Source organism: Stegostoma tigrinum, chromosome 24, assembly GCF_030684315.1.
Source record: "Stegostoma tigrinum isolate sSteTig4 chromosome 24, sSteTig4.hap1, whole genome shotgun sequence".
NCBI lineage: Eukaryota > Metazoa > Chordata > Chondrichthyes > Orectolobiformes > Stegostomatidae > Stegostoma > Stegostoma tigrinum.
This window is the reverse complement of record NC_081377.1, coordinates 38,563,759-38,583,967: the sequence shown is the minus strand read 5'-3', so window position 1 is coordinate 38,583,967 and position 20,209 is coordinate 38,563,759. Positions and strand designations below refer to the sequence as shown.

Below are 20,209 nucleotides of genomic sequence, written 5' to 3'. Positions count from 1 at the left end.
TCAAACCATAATTTGATTGTTGTTTAAAAGTCTCTTAAAAATGGTTCATATTGTTGCTCAATTTTGGAATATTTATAGGTGAAGCAACAAGGGCGATGAGCATTAAGCCAATTTAGGTGACAAGTTGAACATTAATTGTTTTTCATTGCAATAATACCTATAGTTTTTATTCCAGTTACAGGATACTAACCGTGGATTTTATTGGATCACCTTTGCATTGTCACCTTCTATTGATCCTACTATGTGCCTCCTGGCTAGGTTTCCTAGTATTCATTATATATTTAAACTGTTATTACACTGATGCTATAATTTAATTTCTGACTCAAGTTTAATTATATTTTAGAGTCTTGTTTTGATCAACCTGTTTTGACATGTTAAGGCACATCTCTTGACCTGGGCCAAGGTAGGGACACTTATCAGTGTGCTACGTGACCCTTTTTTAAATTCATGTTTCACCATCTACCCTGGTGGGATTTGAATCCATGCCTCCAGAACAATAATTTGGGATTCTGGATTAGTAATCCAGTGACATAACCACTACACCACCACCTCTGCTTTAGCTATATTTTATATTTGATTATATTAGTATTTTTTATGCTCATTTTGAGGGGCACCTGCATAGTTGCCTTTGTGCTCATGCCAGTGAGTCAAGCAAGCCTTAGTCCTATTGGATTATTTAAAATTGCCCACCCAGGCATCTGCCTTGATGATACATCAATGAGTTCATATATGACTGTAGAATTGTATTCTGATATTACTCCTAATCGCATCTAGAATGAAACCAGCCAAACTCTGGCATTTGAAGTTTACTTCTGTAGATTTAACTGGTATAATGGGGCAGGAGATTATGCTTTTAATTTGTCAAATCACATTTTTTGGAAAAAAAATGTTGTCAGCCTCAATGAACTGTAACTGATGTTCACCATCAGTATTTTTGCATCCATGCATTTTGTTTCATTGGCATAATCACTTAGCTCAATAATGGTTAATGTTGAAAATGAATAATAGTGAAATATTCTCAGGTGGAGAGTTTGTTTTATGGTTACATTTTGTCTTTATTCTAGGACAGGCTGTTCTTAATAATGCCCTCTTTCCTGGCAGTGAGTATTATATGTTTAATAATGGAGTCTTTACATGTCATGAGCGAGGAAACGGTTCCATTCTACAGCACAGTAGTTTGACCAAGTATGTTAGTAGCTGGGAGATTTTGCACACATCAGATTAATAGTACTGTAATCCTTGTTTTGGTAGTTCTGAAACAATCACCCAAACATTAAGGACTTGAAGTTAAGATGTAATTTTATACTAAAATATTTACTACAGTGTTTAGAAAACTATATTACTCAGAAATTTATTTGGTGTAGTAGGAGCCTTGCTTTTCTGACCTTTGAAACTTCAGATCTGTAACATGAACCTCTTGATACCTGTAAGCTGAGCCAGCGTAAAGTATCTAACGATCCTATTATTTGTGGGATTTTTTGACTCGAAGGGGAACTGATTCGTGCTGTGTAAATCTGATAGCAGCTGTGTCTCTATCATAAACTTGTTAGCTGTACTTAGAGCCTGAAACGTTGATCGTTAGATTTTTTGCAGTACCTCAGTCAACTGTTCTGTGTCCCATGTTGAGAGGGTCCTGTGTTGTAAACAGGATAAGATGATGAAACTCAGAAATATTGGTGGAGGAAAAGACAGCAGTTGGGAGACTATTTACTGTTAAATGCACAGTGGTAGAAGTCTATGGTCAATGGAAAGAAATTCTCTTATACATTTTTAATATTTCATTAATCTATTGTGTGGCTCTTGTAAATCCATGCTGACTTATGATTGATTAGTGCTGTTCAACCCCTAAATCTAATTATATGTCATTTTCTACATGGAAGCAGTCAGCCAAGTTGCATTAAATATTTTTTAGAATTGTTGATGTAATTTAGTTGTTGCTTATTAGCTCCTCGCCCTATTCCAATGAGGTAGGGATATTCAGTGGCATTACCCTGTTCACTTATTTTTTCCCCAACTCTCCACCTCACAACTTTTTTTCTATTCACTTGGACGCTGGCATTGCTGGCTGGGCCAGCATTTATTGCCTGTTCCTAGTTGCCTTTGAAGGTGGTGATGAGCTGCTGTCTTGAACCATTGCAGCCCAAATGCTGCCAGTAAACCCACAATGCCATTAGGAAGGGAATTCCTGAACAACTTGTACTAAAAACAAATGGTGACAGTTCTGCATGTCAGTAATTTCCTATTATGTTAAGCAATTCAACAATACATGCAATGTCTTAAAAGTGCGCAATATCAGGATGTGGCCACAAGCCAAAGATAGATTTGATTGAAAGGCATATTTTGCAGGGTTTTACTTCCTACGTGAGCTGGAGGGGGAAAATATTGGTCAAAACCTGAGTGAGGGAAGTTTCTCTGTATAATTTGTCTTTGACCTAGGTGCTTCTTGTATGAAATTAATGGTTGTCACTGGTGATGTAGGATGGTACATGTGTGACTTTCTGACATATTTGCATGCTCCCAACAAACCTAAAATATTTTGTCATGCCAATAACATGCTTTTTCAGGAAGAGACTGAGTGGATTCGGTGTTCCATCAAAAACTTCAATTTATAAATTAATGATCCTCAAATCTTACTTGGAACTTGTATGGACTGGGCCTTATTTACAGTTCTCACAGTTGTGTTGGATGTTTTGCTTTTCTCATCCATCTTGCCAAGCTAGTGGCTATTTGAGATGCAGCTAAATACCTGTTATAGACTTGGCACCTTTTAATATCAGAACACAGTTATTGTAAGGTGCCATATGTTGTATTAAAATTTCTTCCAGTAACGTCCTCTCAAGTTTCTATAAAAATTGGAAACCTCCTGAGTATATTGACTATTGCTGCTATTTATCTTTCTCTTCTGAACTTTATTGATCTTAGAACATAAATTTATCATTTTATTCAACCATAGGATGTGTATGTTTTTGGCAGGGCCAGCATTTTTACAACCTCTAACTGCCCTTAAAAAGAGCATGTTAAACTGCCACTTTTTGAACCAATTTGCCATCGACATAGTGTAGATACACCCACATTCCAGGTTTTTAACCCATTACATCAAGGGAACAATATATAATTTTAAAATGAAAATGGTGTTTGACTTGGAGTGAAAGTAGGTAATTTGGCATCTGTTTTTTATATAAGGGAGCTGCTTCGAAGTGTAGAAGCAGGCCAGTTGGCCCATTTTAAGTTCATATCTACCGTCTGAAGAACATCCCCCCCCCCCCCACCAACCCTCTGCTTGTAACCCAACAGCTAATCCACCTAGCTTGTAAACCTTTTGACACTGCGAGTGCAATTTAGCATGGCCAATCCACTTAACCTGCACTGTGTCATAGAGTCATGGAGCTGTACAGCATGTAAACAGATCTTTTGTTCCAACTTGTCCATGCTGACCAGATATCCTAAATTAATCTTGTCCCATTTGCCAGCATTTGGCCCATATCCCTTTAAACCCTTCTAATTCATATACCCATCCAGATGCCTTTTAAATGTTGTCATTGTACCCACCTCCACTGTCCCCTCTGCCAGCTCATTCCGTACACCCACCACCCTCTGTGTGAAAATGCTGCCCCTTAGGTCTATTTTAAATTTTTGACCTCTCACCTTAAACCTATGCCTTCTAATTTTGGACTGCAACACCCTCAGGGAAATAGCCTCAGCCTATTCAGCCTCTTCCTATAGCTCAAATCCTCCAACCTTGGCAATATCCTTGTGAATCTTTCCTGAACCCTTTCAAGCTTAACAACAACTTTCCTACAGCAGAGAGACCATAATTGCACACAGTATTCCCAAAGTGGCCTAACCATAATCCTGTACAGTTGCAACATGACCTCCCAACTCCTAGACTCGATGCACTGACCAATAAAGGCAAGCGTACCAAATGCCTTTTTCACTACCCTGTCTACCTGCAGGTCAACTTTGAAGGAACTATGAATGTGCAGTCCAAGGTCTCTCTTTTTCCAGCAACACTCCCCAGGACCCTACCGATAAGTGTATAAGTCCTGTGCTAATTTTCCTTTCCAAAATGCAACACCTCCCATTTATCTAAATTAAACTCCACCTGCCACTCCTTAGCCAGTCAGCGCTCTGATCATAGCCCCATAATACTCTGAGGTAACCTTCATTGTCCACTACAGCACCAATTTAGGTGTCATTTGCAAACTTACTAACTATACCTCCTATGTTCATATCCAAATCATTTAGCCAGCCAAATCACCCAGCACCGAGCCTTGTGGCACACCACTGGTCACAGGCCTATAGTCTGAAAAGCAACCCTCCACCACCACCCTCTGTGTCTTCTACCTTTTGAGCCAGTTTTGCATCCAAATGGCTAGTTCTTCCTGTATTCCATGTGACCTAACCTTGTTAACTAGGCTACCATATGGAACCTTGTTGAATGCTTTAGTGAAGTCTTTATAGATCATGCCCACCACTCTGCATTCATCAATTCACTTTGTTACTTTTTTGAAAAACTCAATTAAGTTATTGAGACACCCTTTCTCATGCACAAAACTATATTGACTATCATTATCAGTCCTTGAGAGGAAACTGGAGCACCTGGAGGAAACCCACACAGACACTGGGAAAATGTGCAAACTCTACACAGACATTTGTCCAAGGGGGTGTCCCTGGTGCTGTGAGGCAGCAGTTGTAATCACTGAGCCACTGTCCAGCCCTACTGTTGCTTGAACGAATCTTGGAGAGTTTCTGCAACCAGGCATGTACATGGCATGCTTTCATACTCCAGAGACGGCCCTTTTTGTATAGTGGGTGTGAGAAGACTAGAAATAGGAACAAGAATAGATAATTTGCCCCCTTGAGCCTGCTCCATCGTTCAGTACTGTCACAACTGATCTTCTGTTTCAACTTCATTTTTCCACCTACCCATATCATTTCCCTAAGTAATCAAAATAATACCAATCTGAGCCTTGAATATATTTAACCGGTGAGCATCTACAGCTATCTAGGGTAGAAAAATGCAAAAGATTCTCAATCCTTTGAGTGAAAAGCATTCTTATCTTACTCTTCAGATACTTATCCTGGAGTGTGCCTCTGTATTCCAGATTCCCCACCGGGGAAATAACCAATGCCTCTGAACAAAAAAAAATGAACTGAGGATGCTGGAAATCGGATACAGAAACAGAAATTGCTGGAAAAGCTCAGCAAGTCGGTCAGCTTATGTAGAGAGAAAGCAGAATTCATGTTTCAGGTCCCCAGTGACACTTTTTTTTTGAATTAATATATCTAACATGTCAAGCTGCTTCAGAATAGTTCATGTTTTCGTCAGAATTGCCTTTGTTCTTATGCGTTCAATTTCTTTAGCCACTCATCCGAGGAACTAGTCTGTTGAGCTAGCCTTCAGGGAGATGGGAGGTGAGTTACTCAATGGCGGGAGATTTGTTTGAAGCCAAGATACTTACTTGGCTAGTTTAACTTTTTAGTCAATAGTAATCTAACACGATTGTACGTCATTCAGTGATGGTGATATCATCAAAAGTCAAAGGAAATACGTGGATAGTCTCTTGTTGAAGATGGTCATTGTCTGGCGCTTGTACAATGTCAACTTTATTTGCTGCTTATCGGTCCAAGTCTGAATGTTGTCTCTAAGCCTTGCTACATATAGGCAGACACTGCTTCAGTATTTGACAAGTCATGTATGGTACTGAACAATGTACGAGCTCCCCACTTGGCTTTTGGAAGGATAGGTTATTGGTGAAGCAGTTTAAGATTGTAGGGCCGAGGGCATTAGCCTAAGAAACTCCTGATACAGTATGGTTCCTAGTGTTGAGATGATTGCCACCCCTCACCCGAAAACTATGGAAATCTTCCTTTATGTCTGAAAAGTTAGTGGTTTGGGACCACACAGGGATGGTGTAGTTGCTGTTTTCATAGTAGCTCAGTGGTTAGCACTGCTGCCTCGTAGCACCAGATGCCTGGGTTCGATTCCACCCTTTGATGACTTTGACTGATGGATAATGATGGGATAGTGTAGGGAGAGGGGCTTAGATTAGTTCACAGGTCAGCACAACATTGAGGGCCGAAGGGCCTGTTCTGTGCTGCATTGTTCTATGTTCTATGTTCTGTGTCTGTGTGGAGTTTACACATTTACCTCGTGTGTGTGCGTGTGCGTGCGCGTGCGTGCGCGCGCGCGTGCGCGTGCTTGTGCGTGCGTGCGCGTGCGTGTGTGTGCGCGTGTGCGTGTCTGTCCGTGGGTTTTCTCTGGCTGCTCTGGTTTGCTCCCTCAGTCCAAAGATGTGCAGGCTAGCTGGATTGGCCGTGCTGAATTGCCCATCGTGTTCAGCGATGTGTAGATTAAGTGGGATATAGTCGGTGTGGACTTGTTGAGACGAGGGACCTGTTTGCACACTGTAGGGATTCTGTGGATTAGGATAAAGGTATCAGTCCACGCCCTGAAGAAATTGCTCTGATTCCATTGACTTTGCAAGAGCTCCTTGATATTGAATACAGTCCATCTCACCAGATCTCCTGAATTCAGCTTTTTTTTCCCCTGATTTTTGGAATAAGGCTATAATGAAATCTGGAGCCAAGTAATCATGCTGGAGTCCAAGTTGAACATCATTGAGCAGGTTATTGCTGAGTAAGTGCTGCATGATACTTTCCATTACTTTGATGATTGGGAGCAAGCTTATTTGACCAGTTTGGGTTTGTCTTACTCTTATGGACTGGAAGATGTCTAATAGATAGTGTGCTGTAACTGTACTGGCTCAGGGTATGGCTAGTTCTGGAGCACAAGTCTGGAATGTTGCCAAGGCCTACGTTCTTTGCTGTAATGGATATTTTGGCTGATTTTTTTTTGTGTGATCTCACAGAATAAATTAAATTGGCCAAAAGTCTGCATTTGTGATGATGGGGACCTGGGATGAAGGTAGATATCCAAGCCTTCAGAAAGGATATGGAAGAGTTTCTGGAATGGCTGCAGAGATGAGCGATTTCATTAAGAGTACATTCATTCATGATGTGTTAATGACTTAGAACCAAATTTAACATTTCCAAATTTGCTGATTGACACGTCTAAGGGGCTTTGTGAATTGAGGAGTATGCATGGAGGCTTCGGGATAATTTAGATAGTGAGTGAGTGGACAGACACATAGCAGATGTATTATAATGTAGATAAATGTGAAGTTGTACTCCTCTTCAATGTGAAAAACAGAAGGGAAGAGTATTAGTTAAGTGGTGATATATTGGAAAATGTGGATTCTGAAAGGATCTGTTCTATGCTAATCAATACAGAAAAGGGCAGACGCAGCAAGCAGTTAGGAAGGCAACTGGTACATAGCCCTTCATTGCAAGAGGTCCTGAGTTGGTAAGTAGAAATGTCCTACTATAGTTACATGGAGCTTTAGTAAGACCGTATCTGGAGTATTATGTACAGTTTTTGTTTTCTCATCTCCGGGCAGATGTGTTTGCCATTGAAGAGCAGTAAAAGCTCACGAAGCTGATGCAGGACTGTTGTACAAAAAGAGTTTGGCTCTCTTGGCTTGCATTCACTGCTGTTTAGAAGATTGAGAAGGGATCTGGTTGAAATGTATAAAATTTTAACAGTGCTAGACAGACTACATGCAGGGAACAAGGTATAGAGCTGGATTAACACAGCAGGCCAAGCAGCATCAGAGGAGCAGGAAGGCTGACGTTTCGGGCCTAGGCCCTTCTTCAGAAAATGTCGGGCCTGCTGTGTTCGTCCAACTCTAACCTTTATTGTCTTAGATTCTCCAGTATCTGCAGTTCCTACTATCCCTACATGCTGGAAAGATGTATTCTCAGATTGGATTGAGATGAGAGAATATTTCTTTATTTGGATAGCGGCCAACCTGTGAAATTTACTGCAACAAAAAATATTGACAGCAGGATCACTGGGTATGTTCAAGAAACAGATTGATAATTAGATAATAAAATAATTAAGGGATATGGAGAACTATGGTGTTGAGATAGAGAATCAGCTTTGATCATATTGAGAAGTGGAGCAGCGTTGAAGGGCTGAATAGCCATCTCTTGGATCCTAGTTTCTCTGCAGGAGGGCATTCGGCAGCAGTACCAGGCATATCCTCTCTGATGAAGGGTCTAGGCCCGAAACGTCAGCTTTTGTGCTCCTGAGATGCTGCTTGGCCTGCTGTGTTCATCCAGCCTCACATTTTAATATCTTAAAGATTAGTTTTCACCTGGTGAAACTGCAATGCTTTTCATTCCAATCACAGTTAGAGATACACATGCTTTTGCAACCGGTGGATTGGATCCAAATTCCCAAGCTTTTCCAATACAGCTACAGCACTGGCATCGCCTGACAATATGGAAAACTGCTCAGCTATATCCAGTACACACAAACCAGGACAAATCCAACCCAGCCAATTACTGTTCCTTCAGTCTACTCTAAATTGTTAGACCAATTAAAACGCTAGTATGTCACCTGAGTAACTACACAACTGGCACTGAACCTGTCTCTCCCAACCTGACCTGACTACACCATCAGCTTCACCATCTTGGCCACTTTGCCTGCCCAGCAGTCCACTTACCTACTTGCCCATCAGTGCAACATTCAAACTGGATGTTGCTAGTGTCACTCTTGCAAATTTGTCTGCTTAAAACATTGGATATTTAATTGTTCCATCATTGGTGACTGTGCTTTCAGCTGCCAAGATCCTGACATTTAGAATTGCCTTCCACCACCTCTTCTTTGATACATTCTTTAAAACCTGTTTCTTTGAACAATCTTTGTATCATCTCTTGCAACTCTGTTTTAGGTTTATAATGCTCCTTTTAAAGCCTTTAAATGTTTATTTAGAGGTGATAATGAGTAGTAGTAGTAGATGCAATGTAACCCCGAATGTTTTCCAAGTATTTATTCAATTTCCTTTCAAAGGTTTCTGTTAACTCTGCTTCTCTCATCTTTTTAGGGAGTTCATTTTAGAACCTAACTTCAAAAATTGCATTGAAAATTTGAAATTGTGGTGCAATTTGAATTCATGTTTTGAATTATTAGTCTAGGTCACTTATTAGTAACCTAACCATAATGCTATCATGCCCCATAACTGAGCTAATAGATAAGAGTAGTCCCCTGCCCAGTTGTACAGTTATACTAAGGTTTTGGGTGTTGCAGCCACTGTTGAGTTTCTCAATATATAATTAACATGGCCTTGTTTCACGAGGTACCTAGCTGTCAAGCATTGCAAGTACATGTATGTGACTATTAGAAAGTGTTCAGTAGAAGTGATGCTGTGATGTAATTTTTTAAAGTGACATTAATGTTTTCTAGAAGATGTACAAGACATTGGAGGCTACCGTAATAACAATATTGTGCACTTTTTCCACTTGGGGGCAGAAATATTTGAATGGTCTTGTTGTTTTGAAATTTGTGTTCTTGTGGTTTAGGTTCATTTTCACCTGTTGGAGATGTTTGCAGTGGACTGATGTGAAATCTTAGTGCTGGTATCATTTGAGCTTTCAGTTATTATTTCACAGCTCAGAACTGATAATGTCGATGTTTGAGATTGTCCAGATTTTGACATTGTGTTTTACCAGTAAATTGTTGAAAAGCCCTTTTTTCTGCTGTTACTTGTTTGGGAGTTGTACTTAGAAATTTTTTGTTGACAGTAAGCAGGTGACCATATGATATTCACAATCTGGAAAATAATGTTTGTCATCAGTGGGCTGTGCAGTTGTTTTGCACTCGTGCATACATGCACATGATTGTACCAAGAATCTTATGCTACGTAATTCATTTTGGGAGCTGAACAAGTGGATTGACCTGAAGCGGGTGTCTGGAGCAGATTGTTCTGTAGTCTGGAGAGAATTATGTCTGGTTTGTTAATCCTCTGAGGAGTGCAGAGTTTTTATTATTCCTATAAGTTTTCTTTCCTCTTCTGTCCTGAAGACAACACCCTTCTCCTTGGAAATGGTCAACAAACATTGACTAATCCGTGAGATCACATCCATTTGGCCACTTCACTTGTACATACCGTTAATTAACTTGTACAGATACTTTATCATATAACTCAGACTTGCAGACCTTGTCTTCTGGCTCTGAGGTAGGAACTGCATGAGCCCAACATTACTTCCCTTAGACAAGTTTAGACAGTGAATACTGGCAACTGTTAGGTCATGGAAATCATCACAACTGAACTCAAATTTGTCGTCTTCAGCTACCCTTGCAAACAGTGTACATCCAGGACCCAATAAATAACCCAGTTGCTCACTATCTTTTCTAACTGAGCTACTGGGGAGCTTGCAGTATAAAGAACAAAGACAATTATAGCACAGGAACAGGCCGTTGGACCCTCCAAACCTGAACTGACATCCTGCCTGGCACAGCTTAAAATCCCCTATCGTTCGGGGGAATCGTATCCCTCTATTCCCATCCTATTTGTGTATTTGTCAAGACAGCCTTTAAAGGGCACTATCATATCTGCTTTCACTACCTACCCCAGCATTGAGTTACAGGCACCCTCCACCCTCTTTGTTTTTTTAAAAAAGGCTTGCCTCACACATCACCTTTAAATCTTACCCCTTGCACCTTGAACCTATGTCCCCTTGTAACTGGCTCTTCCACTCTGGGGGAGAAAGCTTCTGACTAACCACTCTGTCCATGCCCTTCATAATCATGTAGATCTCTATCAGTTTGCCCCTCAACCTCTGTCGTTTCAGTGAGAATATGCCAAGTTTCTCCAACCACTCCTCATAGCTAATGCCGTCCATACCAGGCAACATCCTGGTAAATCTTTTCTGTACCCTCTCCAAAGCCACCATATCCTTTAGTTGTGTGGCGATCAGAATTGAACATAATATTCCAAATACGGCCTAACTAGGGTTCTATAAAGCTGCAACATTACCTGCCAGTTTTTGAACTCTGTGCCCTGGCTGATGATGAAAGCATGCCGTATGCCCGGTTGACTACCTTCTCCACCTGCGTCGCCACTTTCAGTGATTTCTGTATCTGTACATCGAGATCCCTCTGCCTGTCAGTACTTTTAAGGGCTCTGTATTTTACTGTATATTTTCCATCTGGATTAGATCTTCCAAAATGAATTACCTCACATTTTTCTGGATTAAAACTCCATCTACCATCTCTCTGAAGTCACCAACCTATCTGTATCCTCTGACAGTTCTCGTTTCTATCTGCAGTTCCACCAACCTTTTGTGTAGTCTGCAGACTTACAAATCAAACAAGTTACATTTTCCTCCAAATCTATTTATATATAATGCAAACAGCAAAGGTCCCAACACTGATCCTAGAGGAACGCCACTAATCACCAGCCATCCATTCAGAACCACACCTTACCACTGCTACCCGCTGTTTTCTATGAACAAGCTAGCTTTTTTTTTAATCCATCTAGCAGGCTTACCTTTGATCCTGTGTTACTTTACCTTCTGTATCAGTCTGCCTTGAGGGACCTTGTCAAAGATGTTACTGAAGCCCATGTAGACAACATCCACTGCCCTATCCTCATTGATCATCTTCGTCACTTTCTGAAAAAACTCAATCAAGTTAGTGAGACACGACCTCCCCTTCACACAACCAAGTTGCCTTCTGGTAATACACACACTTATTTCTAAGTGTGATCAAATCCTGTCTCGAGGAATCCTCTCCAATAATTTCTCCTACCACTGATGTAAGGCTCACCGGCCTATAATTAGCTGGATTATCCCTGCCATCCTTCTTGAACAAAGGAACAACATTGGCTATTCTCCAGTCCTCTGAGACATCCGCTGCAGCCAGTGAGAACACACAGATTTCCCTCGAGCCCGGCAATTTCCTCCCTTGTCTCTCAGTATTCTGGGCTATATCCCATCAGGCTCTGGGGACTGGTCTACCCTAAAGTTTTTCAAGACCCTCAATGCCTTATCTCTTTTGATCTCAACATGATTCAAGCTATCTACACACACTTCCCCGGACTCCTCATCCATCAAGTCCCTCTCTATGGTGAATGTGAACGCAAAATACTCATTTAATACAAAGAACAAAGAAACCTACAGCACAGGAACAGGCCCTTCGGCCCTCCAAGCCTGCGCCGATCAAGATCCTCTGTCTAACCTGTCATCTATTTTCTAACGGTCTGTGTCCATTTGCTCCCTGCCCATCCATGTACCTGTCCAAATATATCTTAAAAGACGCTAACATGTCTGCGTCTACCACCTCTGCTGGCAACGCATTCCAGGCACCCACCACCCTCTGTGTAAAGAACTTTCCACGCATATCTCCCTTAAACATTCCTCCTCTCACTTTGAACACATGATCCCTAGTAATTGAGTCCCCCACTCTAGGAAAAGGCTTCTTGCTATCCACCCTGTCTATACCCCTCATGATTTTGTAGACCTCAATCAGGTCCCCTCTCAATCTCAGTCTGTCTAATGAAAATAATTCTAATCTACTCAACCTCTCTTCATAGCTAGCACCCTCCATACCAGGCAACATCCTGGTGAACCTCCTCTGCACCCTCTCCAAAGCATCCACATCCTTTTGGTAATGTGGCGACCAGAACTGCACACAGTACTCCAAATGTGGCCAAACCAAAGTCCGATACAACTGCAACATGACCTGCCAACTCTTGTACTCAGTACCCCGTCCAATGAAGGAAAGCATGCCATATGCCTTTTTTGACCACCCTCGTGACCTGCGTTGTCACCTTCAGGGAACAATGGACCAAAACACCCAGATCTCTGTTCATCAATTTTCCCTAGGACTTTTCCATTTACTGTATAGTTCGCCCTTGAATTAGATCTTCCAAAATACATCACCTCGCATTTGCCTGGATTGAACTCCATCTGCCATTTATCTGCCCAACTCTCCCGTCTATCTATATTCTGCTGTAGTTTCTGACAGTCCCCTTCACTATCAGCTACTCCACCAATCTTAGTGTCATCAGAAAACTTGCTGATCAGACAACCTACACCTTCCTCCAGATCCTTTACATATATCACAAACAACAGTGGTCCCAGCACAGATCCCTGTGGAACACCACTGGTTACAGGTCTCCAATTTGAGAAACTCCCTTCTACTACTACTCTCTGTCTCCTGTTGCTACCAGTTTTTTTATCCATCTAGCTAGCACACCCTGGACCCCATGTGACTTCACGTTCTCCATCAGCCTGCCATGGGGAACCTTATCAAAAGCCTTACTGAAGTCCATGTATATGACATCTACAGCCTTTCCCTCATCAATCAACTTTGTCACGTCCTCAAAGAATTCTATTAAGTTGGTAAGACATGACCTTCCCTGCACAAAACCATGTTGCCTATCACTGATAAGCCCATTTTCTTCCAAATGGGAATAGATCCTATCCCTCAGTATCTTCTCCAGTAGCTTCCCTACCACTGACGTCAGGCCTACCGGTCGATAATTACCTGGATTATCCTTGCTACCCTTCTTAAACAAGGGGACAACATTAGCAAGTCTCCAGTCCTCTGGGACCTCATCCATGTCTAAGGACGCTGCAAAGATGTCTGTTAAGGCCCTGGCTATTTCTTCTCTCACTTCCCTCAGCAACCTGGGTTAGAGTCCATCTGGACCAGGGGACTTGTCCACCTTAATGTCTTTTAGGATACCTAACACTTCCTCCTTCCTTATGTCAACTTGACCTAGACTAGGCAAACATCTAACACTAACCTCAACATCCATCATGTCCCTCTCCTTGGTGAATATCGATGCAAAGTACTCGTTAAGAATGTCACCCATTTTCTCTGAGTCAGCGCATAACTTTCCTTTTTTGCCCTTAAGTGGGCCAATCCTTTCTCTAGTTACCCTCTTGCTCTTTATATATGAATAAAAGGCTTTGGGATTTTCCTTAATTTAATACCTCATCCATTTCCCCTGGCTCCACACATAAATTCCCTGCCCTGTCCTCGAGTGGGCCAGCCTTCTCCCAGGTGACCCTCTTGCTCTTCATACGTGTATAGAAAGCCTTGGGATTTTCCTTAGTCCTGTTGGCCGACGATTTTTCATGACTCCTTTTAGCTCTCCTGACTCCTTGCTTAAGCTTTTTTTAAAACTTTCCTTGTATTCTGCCCTTGCTTCATGTGTTCCCAGTCTTCTAGCCTTGATAAATGCTTCATTTTTCTTTTTGACCAGGCTCTCAATATCTCTCATTATCCACGATTCTCTTAATTTGCTATACTTATCCTTTATCCTGATTCTTGAATACCAGATGTTGATTTGCCCTCAAAACTCTGCCTCCAGTCTATATTCTTTAGATCCTTTAGCCTTCCCCCAATTTAGCACCTTCACCTGACATCTACACTTGTCTTTACCCATCAGTGCCTTAAAGCTTATTGAATTGTGATCACTGTTCCCAAGCTGCTCCCCGACTCGGACGTCAACCACTTGGCCAGGCTCATTCCCCAATACTGGGTCCAGTATGGCCTCTTTCCCAGTTGAATTGTTCGACATACTGTTTCAAGAAGCCCTACTGAATGCTCCTTACAAACTCTGCCCCATCTGTGCGTCAAGCACTAAATGAGTCCCAGTTAATATATGGGAAGTTAAAATCACCCACGATAGCAACCCTGTTACTTTTACATCTTGCCAAAATCTGTCTGCGTATCTGTTCTTCTATCTCCCGCTGGTTGTTGGGAGGTCTACGGTAAACCCCAAACATTGTGATTGCACCATTCTTGTTCGTCAGCTCTACCTACATTGCCATGCTGTATGAGCCATCCAAGGTGTCCTGCAGTACAGCCGTGATAGTCTCCTTAACAAGTAGTGCAATCCCCCTGCCCCTTTTACATCCCTCTCTATCCAGGCTGAAACGTCTGTAACCTGGAACATTAAACTGCCAATCCTATCCCTCCCTTAACCAAGTCTCTGTAATAACAATAACACCATATTTTCAAACAATAATCCAATCTTAAGTTCATCTGCCTTACCTGTTACAGTTTTTGCATTGAAACAAGTGCACTTCAGTCCACCAGACCCACTTTGATCAGCAACCACACCCTGCCTTCTCTTCCTCTGAGTCTTACTGGCCCTATTCTCTCATTCCCTTTTCAGTCAATTCACCTTTGCTTTGGTTCCCACACCCTGCCGAGCTAGTTTAAATCCTCCCGAGTGACACTAGCCAACCTCCCATTCAGAATATTTGTGCCCCTCCAATTTAGATGCAACCTGTTCTTCTCGTATAGGTCCCACCTTCCCTGGTAGAGATCCCAATGGTCCAGACATCTGAAACCCTCCCTCCTACACCATCTCTTTAGCCGCATGTTGAATTGTACCATCATCCTATTTCTAGCCACACTGGCACATGGCACACGGAGTAATCCCAAGATTGCAACCTTGGAGGTCCTACTTTTTAACTTTCCACCTAACTCCCTGAACTGCTGCTGCAGGATCTTATCACTCATCCTCCCCAAGTTTTTAGTACCAATATGTAGCACAGCCTCTGGCAGTTCACCTCGCTTCAGAATGCTTTCTGCCTGTTCAGAGATATCCTAGACCCTGGCATCAGGAGGCAGCATTCCATCCTGGAGACTCTCTTAAGTCGATAGAAGCACCTATCTGTGTCCCTAACAGTAAGTGTCCCCTATAATTACTGCTTTTTGTCCTTCCCTTCCTAAGAACAGAGCCAGCCGTGGTGCCACCAGTTTGGCTGCTGCTGCTGTTGCTGTTATCCCTGATAGGTCATCCCCCGTAATGGTATCCAAAATGATATACTTGTTAGATGGGTGGCCAGTGGTCCTTCCCCCTCTCTCTCTGCCTGCACCTTTGGTGTCACCACATCTCTAAAACTACTGTCTATGATGCTTTCCACCACCCTCATGCTCCTAAGTGCATCCAATTGCTGCTGCAATGTATCCATGCGGTTTGTCAGGAGCAATTGGGTGCATGTCCTGTGGATGATGTCTGAGATGCTGGAAGTGTCGCGGATCTCCCACATCTCTCAAGTGCAGCATTTAACCCCATTGACTGACATTTCTATCGCCAGTCAAGCTGTAAAAGCCCAGGTAGGTCTTCCCTCACTCACCTTCCCTAGATCCTCTCTGGATCTCTTCCTTTCCCTTGATTCTCATCCTCACAATGGTGTCTGTCAATATATGTACTTACTTTGTGCTATTGCCTGCTGTGTTAGCCATCCGAGAGGTCCTCCTGTAGTACAGGATATTCTCCTTAGCAATCTGTTTGTCATTTCTCCTCATGAATTTTTTTGTCATCTGTTATGCTTCATATGCCATTTGGTTTGTTAACATTGTAATAAGCCTTGTAAGACTGTCAGCCAGTGGATCTCATTCTTCCTCTCTCCCCACCAAGAACAAAACTCCTCGCAAGAAAAGGACCTCAGTTGGAATTTCCTGGCTATTTGTACTCCAACATAATTGAGGCGTAAAGCAACTGTGCCTATATTGATGCATTTGGGTTTAAATGGATATTATGAAGAGGAGCACAAAGACTAGACGTAATTTTTGATTATTTCACAACTCATCACAGCCATTGACCATTTTTATTGGATACAGCGCAATCTCATCTTTCTATTGTTTCCAGCAGCTAGCGAAAGAAACAAACACTTGGTTTTAGACCTTTTTAAATATTTCAGTTTGGTTATTAATGTTTATAGTTTAGCTGTATATCAGGAGGTAGAAAGAAGAGAAGTACAATAACCAGGGAAGTAGTAGTAAACAACTGCTCCAAGCTGACAACTGATGCACATCATCCTAGGGTCTTAAAAGAAGTAGTAAACTGTTAGATGCATTGGTATTCACTTTCTAGAATTTGCTAGATTCTGGAAAAGTGCCATCAGACTTAAAAGTAGCATATGTAACACTGCTGTTTAAAAAAGGAAGATGGCAGAAAACAGGAAATGATAGGCCAGTTAACTTGGCATCCAAGTCCAGTATTAAAATCAGTTATTAATGAGATTATAGCCGAGCACTCCAGCAAAACTATGTCAAGAAGAGTCAGCATGGGTTTATGAAAGGAAGATAACATTAGCCACTTTATTAATGCCCTTTTGAGGGTGTAACACATGCTATAGATAATTGAGAATCTGTTGATATTTGTACTTCTGTACTTTCGGAAGACTTGTGATAAGGTGCCACATTAAATGTTATAGGGTAAAGTAAGGGCACGAGTGGAAGAGGTAAAATACTAGCGTGAATGGTGTATTGTGCTGGAAATTAAGCCCCCCTCCCATTCCTGGAATTGTCACAAAAGTGAACGATTTTATCCAAGTACTCAAAAATTCCCAATTTACCTTTCTTTTTCAACCATAGAAATTATGGATCAGGTTTCTGTACTTAAATCATTATTTGTAACAAGTGTAGCCTAGCTAGAGGTAAACAACTATGAACTATTGATGTGTAACTCTAGTTAAAACTCTAACCTCCTTCTAAACCTCCTCCAACACACACAGACAAAACAAAACCATTGGAAGGCAGTTTAGTGGTTCCTGTCCACAGCATTTGCCAAGGTGATTTTTTTTGTTTTAACTTATCTGGTCTTGCTATCATCAATCTCTCTCTTCTTCAGATACTTTCACTTACTTGCAGAAGGCACAGAGCATCTAGTTCACCAGTTTTAAACAACAAGCCAGAGAGTTTATAAGCAATAGCTTGCAGCAAGTGTTGAGGAAAAAATATATTTGCTTTCTTCAGGCTTTGAGTAGTCTGTAATGCAGAGGGAAATATAGCACTTCTTTTCTGGAGGTCCAAAGCGTTCTGACAATATCACTTACACCACAAACTATTCAGTGACCCGGGACCCAACCACATAGTCGTTTAGCCAGCAGAAGGCCTTTGCCATCAACAGTTGGTCACTACTCTACTCTTCAGATCAGTTGACTACTTGTTGCCTGCCAGCTGAATGTCACGTTATACACCCTTCCTGATGTGAGTTAACTGCAATTAAACCTTGCCGGTTGGTTTAATGAACATTGCAAACAGCAGGTGCGGGTAGCTTGGTAATAAAACGTACAACAATCCCTTTGCCTTTGGTTTTTAAGATTCCAGACTTTGCTTCATGATTTTAAGCAAAGTATTAACTACACTGACTTTTTATAAAAATTGAATAATTTTCTGTAATGTAATGAATGCAATTTTCAACATAACTGTAGGAAAGCTATTCTCTTTAAAACGAAGTAATGATCAGTACACATGCTGAAAACTAATTTAAAATAATGTGAATTTACACTGTCATCGGTAAACATTGAATTCAATGCCCTCTTTTACTTTCTGCTACATTTAAATTATATGGTGCCAAATAATATTTTCTTCTATACAATGCTAATTAATTAATTGCATTAATTAAACTTTGATTATTTTTAAAACTCAAGAGCAAGATGACTAACCTACATCTTTGAACAACAAAATCTGATGCTCTTGATTTGTTTCAGTTTTGTAAAGTAGTAAATTCCTAGAATTGAGAGAAGCAGCCATTTGATACTTGATGCATGTTGAGTGAGTAAACTGAGCTGAGTGAAAATTGTTGATTCACAGTATGAATGGATTTGGGGCTCCTCTTCATCATAATGAAAGTGTGAGTGGTTATCCATATCCACTACCTTTTGTGAAGTTACAACCAGTGATATTGATATACTTCTCAACAGTAATTTGCATCCATGTTATTGTGCAGAGAAAGAGACGTGGACTCAGTACTTAATTTAACTTGGATGTCATGAGGTCAGTTAAAAACATCGTCTCGGAAGAGAAGAATCTAGACTGTCCAGTGATCAGTTCTAAGTTCTTTTTATTAGTTTTGGACACTGTTACACTAAATAGATTAGTGGGCGCAGTAAAAGTAAACAACATAGTTACTACGTGGTCAAAAAAGAGGACTTGGAATCTTTTCAAATCATTATCTGCGTATGGATGCTAACAGAGTAAGCATTCGCTGTGTGTTCATCAGTGCTGCTTCAATGTGTAAAGAACTTGGCACCATACAAATTTACATGTGTGTAGCAGTTTGTTTTAACAGCTGAAAATAAACTTGGATTTTGCCAGATGCAAGGAATTTTTTTTTCCATTTTTAATAGAGCAACTGTGCTGCAATAGGCTTTATGTATAGTGTTATTAAATAGTTTCCGATGTTTTATGTGTGCTAGAATATAAATAATAAAGCAGTTCTGTAAGTTTTTTCGACTGATTCTATTGAATTTAATATTTTGCATTAATAGAATATAAACATTTTAAATGGATAGATTTGGTAAACATTTCATTTATGAATTTTACATGTTACATGAGTGCATTCATCAGCCATAGTTTTCAACATAGCTGTAGGAAAGCTATTCTTTTTAAAATAAAGTAATGATCAATACACATGTTGAAAACCAATTTAAAATAATTTGAATTTACACTATCATTGGTAAACATTGGATTCAGTTCTTTTACTTTTCGCCACATTAAATTATATGGTGCCAAATAATATTTTCTTCTGCACAATGCTAATCTTGTTAAAGTACTCATTGCTTTTGTTCTTATAATTGGCTCTTGAAAATTGCATAATTGGTAGTATTCTTGATATTATGCATTCTGCTGTTGTACATTCTCGGAGATTTGTCTTGCAGCTTTTATTTGAAATCAAATAAGATTGTTCTGTAAAGGAAAATATATTAATACAGAACCAGGGAGGTAGAAAATGTAAACAGACAGCTCTGGACCGGAAACGTGGAATGCTGTGTTATTGTACTGAAAGGAAATGTTCATTGTTCAATTACAATTCTTAAAAATCCATGTTGAGACACTTCACACAAGATATGTTTTCTGTAATGAAAAATGGAGAAATATTCATTGAATGCTGATTTTATGTATTGGATAGAGCTTGGTAAATTTTATGAGTATATTGGAAAAGACCTTTCAACCTTTGATATATCTTGAATATTCTAGATATAATTTGCATATGTTTTGGGTTTTTTAGGAAATGTTATTTCCATTTACTGAATTGTTGCTTACAGATTTTGCATAGATAGGGTTCTTTATCATGGACCAATCCACTGGAACTTGCAGTTACATTATAATTTAGTAAAACATATCCAACAGAAAAAGTACCTCTTTACAAATGTACATTCAGCATACTGATATTTTATGTAGACTTTGTTTGTATATTTAGCAAAGATGTGTAAAAGCCTACTTATGAACTTTCTAGCAACAAATTGTCCTATAATTTTAGCCGTTGACAATTCTTCATCACTCACCAATAAAAATTGAGACTAGACTTTATTTTTTAATGGCTAGTGT

General features: G+C 40.5%; 1 protein-coding gene across 16 annotated transcripts in view; it reads left to right on the top strand.

The window, feature by feature from the left end:
- The window catches only part of epb41a (erythrocyte membrane protein band 4.1a), a 175,183-nt gene that overhangs the window by 42,090 nt on the left and 112,884 nt on the right, over positions 1-20,209 (top strand). For 3 of the 16 annotated variants that reach the window (XM_059654380.1, XM_059654382.1, XM_059654381.1), the window contains exon 3: positions 1,070-1,100. The exons of the other annotated variants lie outside the window; for them this stretch is intronic. The gene's annotated coding sequence lies outside the window, so the exon portion shown is untranslated. The remainder of the gene's footprint in view (positions 1-1,069; positions 1,101-20,209) is intronic. 16 annotated transcript variants of the gene reach the window in all.